The sequence below is a fragment of the Homalodisca vitripennis genome, chromosome 7, assembly GCF_021130785.1.
Source record: "Homalodisca vitripennis isolate AUS2020 chromosome 7, UT_GWSS_2.1, whole genome shotgun sequence".
NCBI classification, from domain to species: Eukaryota; Metazoa; Arthropoda; class Insecta; order Hemiptera; family Cicadellidae; genus Homalodisca; species Homalodisca vitripennis.
In genome coordinates this window covers 45,802,097-45,814,927 of record NC_060213.1, presented here as the reverse complement: position 1 = coordinate 45,814,927, position 12,831 = coordinate 45,802,097, and positions in this window count along the sequence as shown.

The following is a 12,831-nucleotide window of genomic DNA, read 5'->3' as shown; positions in this document are numbered from 1 at the left end:
TAATTATACTAAATTACATCAATTAAAATAATACTAATCTAATTTTGTTTTGTAAATATCCTGACACTTTGGCCCAACTTTTCTTTAAATCTATTGATACTATGCCAAATTTAATTAAACTACAAGTCTACCACGTAATATTTTCTCATATTCTACAGTTAAAGAAAAATAAATCCTTATGCAAAGGCAATATTTTAATTTGGTGACATACATAAACAGAATGATGGTTTAGATCTATAAACTTAGTATGTTTGTAATTTCAAAATATATATATATATATATATATATATTATATATAATATATATATACATATATTATTTATTTAAATGAACACATTTGTATCATTAAAACTAATATTATTGGATGTATAGTCATAATTTTTAGCTAAATTAATGTTTCAATTCCTAATAAATTATGTATAACCAAATCGTTCTACTATTCTATAAGATAACCTTACTTGTTCATTAATTACTATAGTTTATCTATTATAGAAGGAGCAAAAGGTCATGATTCTCAATATTACAATAGAACGACAAAACTTTCCCCGTTGACAAGTTCTAAAGAGTGGAGAATGCCAACTGAATTAATAATCTCTATTTGCTTTTTATTCAAGAAAACACCCTTTAACAATAAATTATTAATTAGTTTTAGTAATTAATCCCGGGATATTTCTCATTTTGAACTAACTTTAAAAGGTTATTAAAAATTATTATTTTTATTAAATATTAATATTAAAAAAAGGTTCTATCTTAGGCTTATAAATTAAATTTAAACTCAGGCACGTGTTTAGTACGTAATATCTATTTCAGAACTTGCCTTTTTCGTTCCTCTTTTCCTTATATTACAAGTATAATGGGCTTTCACTTATGCAACCTAACACTTGAAGGAGACAGTAGGCTCACAGTTACTCACAGCTCTGTGTTACTAAACAACAGCACTTATGTAATTTTCACCTTTAAAAAAACTCGCTTCATTTATAAACAGAAGTATTATACGTTAGAGATTTATCGTTGAAATCTAATTACAGTCACAAATCCTGGATGTATTTTATATTTTTTAGCACGGACCTCACATTTAGATCTCTAGAACTACGCTTCCGGTCTATACATCGTAACCCTACGAAAGCTTTTAAGAAACAAATTAGTCGCACAAGAAGAATTGAAGGTGTAGAAGGGAGAATACTCCTACACATATCTCTCCATAACTCCGGAAACAAGAAATCTCTTGATTGCTCACAAAGCGAACTTTCAATGCATACCCACAGTTTTTACGTCTCGGAACTCTTAGTTTTTTATCTAGACTGAATATGGCTTTGGACCAATCTGTAAATAATCAGAAAACATTATATATTCTTGAAAACTCGGTGATTTAAAAGAAAAGGTCCCAAATAGTTTCTCCCATATCGAAACAGCATTTTCGTACTCAGGAAAGATCAACTCAAGATCTATGAGGACACCCAGATTCTGTATAATGTATATCTTCTTCCTCATCCTGTCCCTATAATCCTTAAAAATAATAAAAAAAGTTGCAGGTATTCTATGACCACAAGTAACTAAAACAGTGATTTTAGCTCACCATCAGTACAATTAATGGCGAATTGCAGACCTCAGCAGTCTGCCATTTTTAAAAAAGGTATATTTTAAGATTATAAGTTACAAGACAAGACGTTACAGTTCCGTATAGAGTTTCCATTATTAAAATGCATCAAAAATAAAGTTCAATTGGAGTCTTGGGGTAGTTCTGAACTGGTATCAAAACTCAGAATACACACCGACATTGTGTAATGTCAGAAAATTGTGCACTAAGTACCTCTCCAAAAAGTTCGAATTTGATACAGATAATTAGATTATTAGAGGAATGAAAGGTTGGAAGCTTTTTAAAATAGTTATTATAGGGACTTTCAATTGCCTTTTGATGTTTAAAATATAGTTCCAATCTCGCCTAGTTGCTCAACCGTGAACAAAGAACTCGTAAATATTAGTATTTATACACAAGGTGAGGGGCGAAGGTGTAACGTTACTAATGGAAAGATACCAGTTAAAGAATGAATTAATCGGAACTTTTAAATTTACTCAGAAGAAGGTATGAGAATTTCATGCTTTAGGAAACGGGCTCCACGAATTATAATAACTAGGTTGTGCAAAATAATTAAATAAACAATATAGCAAATAGTTAAAATTTGAAAGTTTATCTGCAAATTAAATACATTTTTTTCAAGATAAAAAATTGTGTCTGAATAGTAATAAATATTTTTAGTTAACTATTTGACGGAAAATAATATGAAAGGGTAACAGAATCTGTAAGATTTTCAATTGTTATATGTGAAAAACAGAGCACTACGTTTCGAGGATTTGAATCCATCATATTCTTCAACTATCGATACCATAAAATTAAGCAACATAAAAATTAAATAAATTTATAGCGATGAACTCGTCAAAATCAATCATTACAATAGAACAAGTCTTGCGAAAAGGACATACGAGTACATCAAAGTCCAGAGCAGTCAGGAAAGCACAGACCGTTTACTGCATCAACAATGAATCACACATCAGGGAACATAAAAAGAGCCTGAATTCATTGCTTGGTCATCATACATCATCCCATAGATCACATCATTAAACTATACACTGCAAATATCTATATTCTATTTCTGCATTCTATAGAATGTAATAATATAGCAATGTATTGTCAGACTAAATAAGTAGGCAGGCAGTTTAGCTTCAGAATAGTGCACAAAAACAATTGCCGGATCATTGTACGATAACACTAACAGCATCTTGGAGAGTAATTTGGACAACTCCTTGCTGTAAACAGTAGTGGGATTCTCATAGCTTCTTACTCAGTAAAATACAAAGAAAATTGTATAAATTAATTTTCAGTCCCATACTTAAATGTTTAATGTCTGGTGATGTATTTTTCTTTAATTTTGTCTACTTAAACAATGACCAGTGACTTGGGGAAACCCTTTTGCAACCACCCATTTGTCCCAATACAAAAATAATGTAGCCTTCAATATATTCCTGCTTTGTGTGTATTTTTCTCTCTTCTTTTTACATTTGAACTTAACATGTGCAACAGAATATGAAATAATTATAAGACTCGTAAATATTTGCAACAACAAATCCCTTTAAATGTTTAGAATATGTATAAATTTTAAAATACTAATATTTTATGGTGTATCTATCTATTGCAAAATTTCAAATGTAATGCTTATATTAAATACTTGTAACATATTCAATACATAAAAAAGAGAACAGTTTTCGTTATTGTTCTGATTACACTATTTTACCCCATTCTGTGGTTGAACTGTATCAATGGGTCTCATGCCCTCTTTGAACTCATTCATCAACGAGGTTGCAACGAGAGGGATAAAAACTGCGGTCCACTAGCAATAATGTTCACTGCAAATGAATGGAGCCCAAATACAGCCGTATTCTGCGCACTGTGATGAGAACAGCAACATAGAGCGAGTTCAACATTCTGGCTGCCATATTACGTTGAAACCATCCGCTCAGCAATGTTGTGATATTCAGCGAGTATACTGTGTAAAGCTCGCATTGGCGAGTACGCCACTGTTCCACTTTGGCGTGACAGTGACTTGCAATAATGCACATGCCAAAAACTTCGTCAATGATGGCAATAATTGCGTGTAGAGAATTTTGGCTCCCAAGCTGCGGGATATTCTGTTATTAGGCTCCTTAATCAAGTACATTTATCCTCTTCTCCTCGTATTCCAAAAATCAAGAACCTGTATTTCAAGTTGGCCCTGGTGATAGATCTAAATAGATTATTTATTTACTTCAGACAATGGCATTTTAATCTTCTATAGTAAACAAAACCATTCTCTAGGCTGAGACGGTACGATATATCTCAATGTTAGTGAGTTGAAAGCATTAAAAACCACGTCGAACAATTGCAGCTATCTCCCAATGTTGGACTGGTGGAGAATTAATGAGACTGGTATTTTACTTTGGCGTTGTGGACACGTATCACTAACTACCTTGCTACAACTATTGTGCCGTTTTATACTGTCGTATCACTGATAAAGTTTTCCATTAATGTCCAAATATTGTTATCTTTTGCCTCGATCATTTAAAGTAACTAAAATACAAAGATGGATTTAGGACTATTAAGCCCTATCAACCACTAACCTCACAGTGTATAAAAGAATATTGTAAGAATTAATTACAAAGTTTATTATTGACGTAGTACACTTATAGTAAATATTAATATGTTCGTCTGTTTCTTTTAAAAAAGAAGGGGAATCAACCTGTTAGCCTTTTTATACTTATTTTGCTGATTCTCATAGACCACTGGCCTGTGCGAGGGTCTTATCAAACAAATAATGAGGGAGTGGAAAGTACTGATAAGAAATGTAACTTTCACAGATAAGACTCAAATCTTTGCTTTATATAACTTAGACGCCCTAAACTGCTCGGCCACCGGCTTTTCCAAAACCGATTGTTAATTTCCAATCTATATGAAATTAAAATATGATATAAACAAGAATTTAAATTTCATATTCTACACAATTCAAATTTATTCTATAAAACTGTACAAAACTTGAGGATGCAAAAATAAGAAAAGGAAACAGAAAAATGCTCTTCCAACCACTCCATGAAACATTCCCTTATCCTCACTAACTCCCCAGCAAAAAGATCATGCAAATGCTGAAAATATTTTTTCGTGTAATAACGTTTATGAAGTAAAGTGGAGATACTATTTCAAATATATATCTGGACGGAAAATCTTTTTTACTCGCTGAAAAGGTTTCTCATTTATTCTTTACTAGATTGTAATGAATAAGATCCCAAACTTTCCGTAAAATCTTTTTCTTTATCTCTTGGAATTTCATATTTATTTAAGTCTTATCAACTGTAGTTCAAAGGGAATACGTACTACAAGAGATATATTTAGAATGCGTTTGTAGCCGTGCTATTGATATGTTACATAAACTTAACTGCCCAATAAAAAGCACTGAATCGAAATTTCTTACAGGTCACAAGATAGATTCATGACATTAATTTGTGTGACTTTATCTGCTATTTCATACGATAAGCTTAATCGTGAATTTTGGCCAAAGGACGTTGAATGGGAGTACTTAGTGATACACTTCATATCTTATCCAAACTTAAAACCCAATAAGATAGGGATACGCCACACCACGTGGGGCGTAGCAACTGGTGTCGCTGAGTATACATACACAATTAGAATTTAAATTTTCATATTTCATATTCAAGATGTGATGCGGAAATATAATCAGACAGGCAAACAGAATTAAATTTTATCATTCTGCTGACAAATAAGGAATTTTCAATGACACTCAGACCAAATCAAAATCATAGTACTCGTTCTTTTCTGTGAAATTATTAAGTTTCGCGCAAAATTTAACGCCTCCGGTGAGCTAGGGAGAGTACTTCAACGTAAGAGATCAAATCTTGTCACCAGCTTTTAACATTGTTTTTCTACCTATTATTTTTGAAATATTATTAATTTTACTCACTTCCTACATTTATATTCATTCTACTGTTTTCTCGTTGGCCATCATAGTTATCAAAGTGTTAATGTAACAAAATTCACTATCTTAACCAAATCTCTTCATTGGACAAACACCCCCAAATAACTCGGTGTTTCCTGTATAAAAATGAAGCTTCATGCAAACTTTCAAGTCTATAGGTAGTTCGTTTTCGAGATATCGGGCGGACAGACAGAGAGACAAAAATGAAATTTTTTCCAGCCCCATGAGTGAGAGGCTTAGCTAACGCTCAGCCAATAAAACTAATTCCTAATTAAGCCTTTATTTCATCTTGGTACCTAAAACAAAATCAGCCTTATAGATAAAACTTATTACTTAAAAAACATGAAAATACTCGTATGTTTTTAATATATCAACATCGTATTGTTTTATATTTCCACGAATGCACATGAAACATGCAAGAGGTGAAATTTTGAGAAGAAGGGAGTGATGAAAAGGCTATGGTACAAGGACAGTTGCGTTAGTAGCTCTGTTGATAACCTTGGTTCACCCAGTAAAGATAACATTTTTGTAGTAATGTCCCTAAGTTAACTAGACGTAGTTCCTCATAAGTATGGCCATATTTCGTGTCCACATTGCACATATGGACTTTATTATGTGAAAATCTACATACTTCGGGCAGACTAATCTTAAAACTACCAAATAGTAATTAATTACACATTAGGACTAATTTAAAGTGCGGTTAATTCCTTACCTACTCCTAAATCATGAAATTATCACTAGCAAAGTAGAAATGCAGTGTACCAATGATAACTATTATTTATTGTTTGAGCAAGATTAAAAAAACTACAAGAGATTAAGTGGAAGAGAGGACCTTAAAGTCTTAACTTCGTCTCTATAAATAAGGTCATTTTTCATTTCATTCTTTGTCGTTAAAAGATGCGAAACTGAACGGAAAACATGCCTTTAATTGGGTTTTATCACGTAACAGATCACAGTTACAGAGGGCCTGCTCACGAATAATAACTCGTTAAATTTAATACAACAAGTAATGTAACAATTATGTTTGCTTATCAATTCCTACTTTGTTAAAATAGAATTTCCAGTGAGCTTATACTTCTCTCATGATAAGCATTTAATCACGCTTCGCATTCCATTTTAAGGGCAATTTTACTTTTATCTAAATGTAAACGATTCTCCTCTTCTGTTTGATTTGCAAGCTTCTCCTCACGTGCTATACATTTTACACAGAACAGTAAAATCAATCACAAATTATATAAGCTATGTTAACATCATTTTTTGTTCACACCAGCAGGTGGTATGTTTAAAATAGACTATTAATAAGACTACTGTAGCGATGCAAAGCGGTTTTTCCCCCAAAGCATCGGAGAGCATTATGAAGCATTATGAAGATTTCTGTAACTTTATAGATACCAGTGAGCGAAGCCTAAAAATAATCGATATTTTCTTTTTTAAATAACATGTGAGGGGATTTGCGTTTTTAAGTAAAATTTCAGCTCTATCGAGTAATGAAAAGGGGTTAAATTTAAGGCAATTTATGTTTGAGAGTTTGCAAGCTAATAGAAGGAATTGAAAAACTTCTGTCTCAGTTTTGTAGTAGATAACGGATTCTAACCTTAAATACATAAGTACAATCAATATTCTCAACACTGTTTACCACATTCCTCCAGTATTAAGAGTATAGTGTACTAGCGACCACCTTGTTTTAACCGAATAAAAGCAATGTTAAACCTGAAACACTATTACGACCTTATTTATGGTCATAGAATTATTGTATATTTCTCTGTTTATACATATAGGCCTAGAACTAAGGGCGTTTTGTGGTTTAACATTTATCAAACCATCAATACCATTTCACAATAACATGTTCTTAATGTGGTGTAATCTATTTTGAGTATGGAAAATATTTGTTATTGTTAAATTTTCTACTGTTTAAAATAACCTCTGAACACATAAAACGTTGATTCCACGTAATATTATTGGAATTTAAGGAAGGAAACTTAGGCAAATTTGTAATCAGGTCCAAATAAAACTTATGATAATAAAACTACACTATCTATGTACATGTGCTTCAGGTACAGGGAGTGACATGGTTTTCATTAGTTTATGACTTAGGGAAATAATATTTTTTTAATAAAATATATATAATTAAAAAATTACGTTTCAACACTTTTTAACTTTTGGTTTGCAAAAAAAGCCGTGCACTCTTTGAAAACTCATGTACATGCTGTAAACTTTTAACATTTTTATCATCAGTCGTTATTATTTGGCAAAGAGCTTACAAAATGCTTTAACTTTCTACATTAAATATCTGTAATTTCACGTGGAAATATGAAAATATATGTTTTTAGTTTCATTGCTTCCTGGTAAGCTATCATAAATAGCTACTGAGTTAATATACAAATAATTACCAAGTCCAAAATCGATAAAAATACATTAAACCTACAAATATCTGTTTAAAGTGGAATCCTGTGCAATTATGAATCTATAAGTAAGAGTAATAAGTAATGATGGGTTTTAATGGATAGAGGACTGTACTCAAACTTTTAAAGGTATTTTTACTACTACTAAAATAGCAGTGCTAGAAGAGGAAGTATACATAAATGTTTGTTAAACGGATTGTCTGTAAAGCTGACTTGGTGCCGTCGGAGGAAAGCTGGCATGTGAGTTAAACCTAATTATTAACTGTTGCAAGTTTACTAGTTGACAATGTCACGGGTAAGCAACGGTATTTAACACTTTATATACGAGACTCTGGAATGGTTTATTATAAACAACTGTAATGACCAGAAGGGTTCCTTTCTACCTGGTGTATACATTTCAGTTGAACCTTCTCTGATACATTTAAAACCGTAGTATTAAGTGTTACTTCGGGCTACTGAATCTGGGCAATTCTATGGATGCCCAGGAGCGGCACATCAGTAACTGTAATGTCGATATATGAGGGTGCAAGGGTATAACGGAAGGTCTATTCTACTGCAAGGGGTTACTTTTGGAGCTGGTGGGGATCCCTAAGTGTTAAAGGCAGTTGCTAGCCTAAACATAAGGGGGTGTCACATCCTGCCTGCTTTGACTGAAGAGGGTGGTACAGAGCTGGCCTCCCCCTTCTTCCAAGGAGACATGAATGAGATGAATGGCCTAACTCCTGCCTTATGGATCTCCTACCCCTTACCTTAACCCATTAGAGATTGATAGTATCTTATTCAAAAATTCTAAGACACTTTGTTCCAACTTTTCTATCACATCGCGTTAAGAATTTTCAAATATTAAAACTCTTGAAAATTTGGCTTCACCTTTCAATGAAAGTAAGGTAAACGGAAACATCGATTTCGGAGTTACAGGTTTCATAAGTATGAATTTTTCTTTTTTTCACTATAAGTAATAAAGCCCTTTTTCATAGCACATTTTCCATTCAAATACATTATCCAAACTATTTCTAGGATTTTTGGCGCACTCACTACACAAGTAAAGAGTTTTCAAGAATTTTTGGACAATTTTCATCAATTATTAACACTACGTTGCAAGGTATAAAATCCGATCTCTTTCCTCAGGTAAATAACTAAACTAGCATATATACAATATAAGTTAAAATGAAAAATCCCACCAAAACGATATTAAACGCACCATATGGAATTATATTCAATCATCTGAGCGTTAACTCATGTTCGCTATCGATAAATACCCGTTTCATAATAAAAGTGAACTTAATATTACATAAACTGGCATTGTCGTTTATTTAGAATCTTGAGACGAGATTTAATATCTTGGAAGTTAGCAGAGATTTTGTTCGTCTATACTTTTAATTACGTCATACCAGAGAAACTGCATAATTTATATTAGATAGTAAGTTTTAAAATGACAATTTTTGTTTCAGTTAACTAAAAGTTACAATATGTCCCTTTCTATAATGTATTGGATGTGAATATTAAAATTTATCCTATTTATCACTACATATCAGAAAATATACATTAAACTGAGAGATCTGGCATTGCTATTGGAAGTAATAAAGTGTGGGATTTTATGTTTAATAAAGACAAATAAGAATTAGGATTACTATTATAATACAAATTCACATTCATGTTATAAATTTATATAAGATATCAGTTTTAACCTGACACATTTTGTTTGTTTCCTTAAAAGTTAAAATATGTTCCTTTCGTTAATTCATTGTTTGTAAATACATTTTAAATTTTAATGAATCTAACTTTATCACTTCCAAATATCATACACACATCGGCTGAAAGATACGGCATTACAATGGAACTAAACAAATATGGGATTTTATGTGTGATAATGATAAATAATCCTAACGATTAATATGATAACACATAATTATTTTTCTTTTCATCATAATCTACTTAAAAGAATAATTAAATTATTTTAACTATTAACAATTAATCTAAAGTTTTGCACACTTTAAGTTTGATAATCAATAACAGCAGTTGCTGTAAGTAACTTTCGGGCAATAGAGTTATTAGAGTGTAGATATTCTTATTTTAATGCAATTTGGAAGACAAAATGTGGAGTTATACAAAACTATGTTTAAAAACATGAAAAATATTTAATTAATACGAGTATCTACGGTTCCTTTTATTGAAGGTTACAGTAAAAAATAATCAACCAAGATACAATTGAAATGCAAAAACCTTATAGTTGAGAAATAGTAGTGAATACCATGGTTATAGTACAAACAATTATATTTCATCAACCCTCTTTTAAAATACAACTCAAAAATTTAACTCTGTTAAAATTTTGAAAGAATTATTTTCTCATCAATGCGAGGGAGCGTCATATCTCAAATTATTTAAATTTTAATATGACAGGATCTTTTCAAAACTGCTTTACGTAACGAAATAAAATGTATTTTGGTCTATATATATATAAATTATTCACTTAAGTGAGGGAAATTAGATACAACGATATAATCTGTTCCAATACTGTTTTACTTTGAAAACTAATGAAATATCAGAATTAAAGAAATGGTTTTCATGTTTGGTTTTACCATTAATAATCAATCATATATTTTAGACCTCTTACGAAACAAAGAATGACGATTTCTATTTCTCACTTTCCTCCCCCATTGTCACTCTTATAACCCTATCCACCCACATGTACTATCACAAGAACAAAGAACACATCAGATGTCAGCAGGACGGCAGGACATAGGGGTGGAGGGGGGGGTGATGTATGTGTTAAATTTCTCGGCAATTCCCCAACCTCCTCAATTCTGCGTTCTTGAAGGGAATTGTTTTTCTAAAACTTACTTTTGAAACAACAAATAGCTGTTGCCGTTCATCATAACGAAGATAATGTTAATGTTGACAGATTATAGTTGAATTTTTCGCAGTACAATTTTACATTTTCCAAGAAGTCATGAAAGTTACACTTCTACAATTATTGCTAATTAATTGTAAAGTGCATTTGTGTTATATTTTTGGGATGCTTAAATATATTGTTTCTGAGAAGCAAATTACAACTTACTTATTTCTTGTACGTGGATACTACTGCGGTACTGTTAAAATACTGAAATGGGGCATGACACTTAAATTGAGTGTAAAGGTCTTATGTAAGGCTTTACTATCAGATATCAATTGATTCCTAGAAAGCGTTAAAACCTATGCAGATTTAAGGATACTAAGGGACTTTTAATCTAGCATTAGCTGGTACAACTTTAGGAATCCATGACTGGTCTATCAATTTCTATAAAGATAACTAGCTGTCATCCGTGGCTTAACGCGCAACTTTCAAAATCGAAGTCTTTGTCATTCTTAAGAAAAGCACTTATGATGGAGTCCTATTTATTTCAAAAGTAAGGAGGCATATATCAGGTACATTTTAGTACAGTATTCATGTTTAACAGTATCGAAGTTTTAAGTTTAATTAATATGTTTCCAACGCCACAACTGAGTCTGCATTGCAGTGTTTCCACGATCAATATTACTAATACACAGGTCTCGGAATCGTACTTAGGTCAAAAAGCGTTTATTTTACTCCTTTTCATGTATTTCTGATCAAAGGTATATCCAGTGTCATAATAGAGTTTACCTTGGCATAGAAGAAACATTTGCGTACGAAGGACTGAGAAGCTTATTATGGTCTAGGGGAATATCGTATCTATTTTTTATATACCATCGGTATAGGACGAACATTTTTATTAATTTCATGCAACTTTCCAAAATATTCATTTATAAAGTTTTGCGTTGAAAATTCTTGTTCTTTTTTGGCCTGTACTCTGGGAAATAATGGATCTTTGAGGAGTGTTACTGTTAATTTCTGTTTTCCGCCACTGTTACAATTGACACATCACGATGTCATGGAAGCCAACCATTTTTTAGTACTAAATGTGAGCATTTACAGCTTTGTTCATTAAGGATGCGTTTATAAAAGTGTTTAAGTAATATTTACAACGCATTACATGTTTTAAATTCGTCACTAAGACAATCTGTAGTAAAAAGATACTAGCGTTGTATTTGCTGCCATCCAGGTACATACACTACTGGGCTAATATTACACTACTGATCAATCAATGCAATAGGTAATATTTTGTAGCATTTAAATTATGATTCAGCCAATCTGTCAAACTTCAGCTGTAAGTGTCAACAGCGGCTAAGTGTCAGTGTAATTTAGATTCTACAACATAAATACTACCATTTTTCAAAATTCCAAAATATCTCAGGTAAACTTTCTAAACTTTCTTTTTTTATAAACCTTCCTCGGATTTCAAAGAATGTTAAAAAAAAGGTTATCAGAACTGATTCAGTTTTTCTTGTGATTAGCTCTTAGTAACACATTTCGCTATTCATTTTTATTTATAAGATAATGCAGTTAAAATAACGGCAGCGCACGTCGATTTTTTTCCGACTTTTGTTTTCTTATTGAGATGGATGATTGTAAACTATCGAATGAATACTGAGTATCTGTCATCACAATTACCCCCATAAATTTTCAATATATCTCCAGAAAATTTAGAATGGACGTTCTACAATTAAACGAAGAGTTCAAGCTCTTGCTAAACTCACTCGTATTGAAGTGAGTGGAGCGCAGATTGCATAATAATGCTTTTATAAAACGAATCTTTATAATTGATTTTCTTCAACAAAACTTTTGTGTAAGTCTATAAAACAAATTTCAATGGGGTTTGGGCTGTTTAGGACTTTTAAGGCCATTATAATATATACGCCTACTAAATTTTATAACACGTATACTAAATGTAGCATCTAATAAGTTGTCTTACAGCCAAACCCGAATTCAAGTTAACTTTTTAGTTTACGCTATGAATTAATAAATATAAATAATAAATATTTAAGTACTCAAGTAAATAGTACTTCATTAA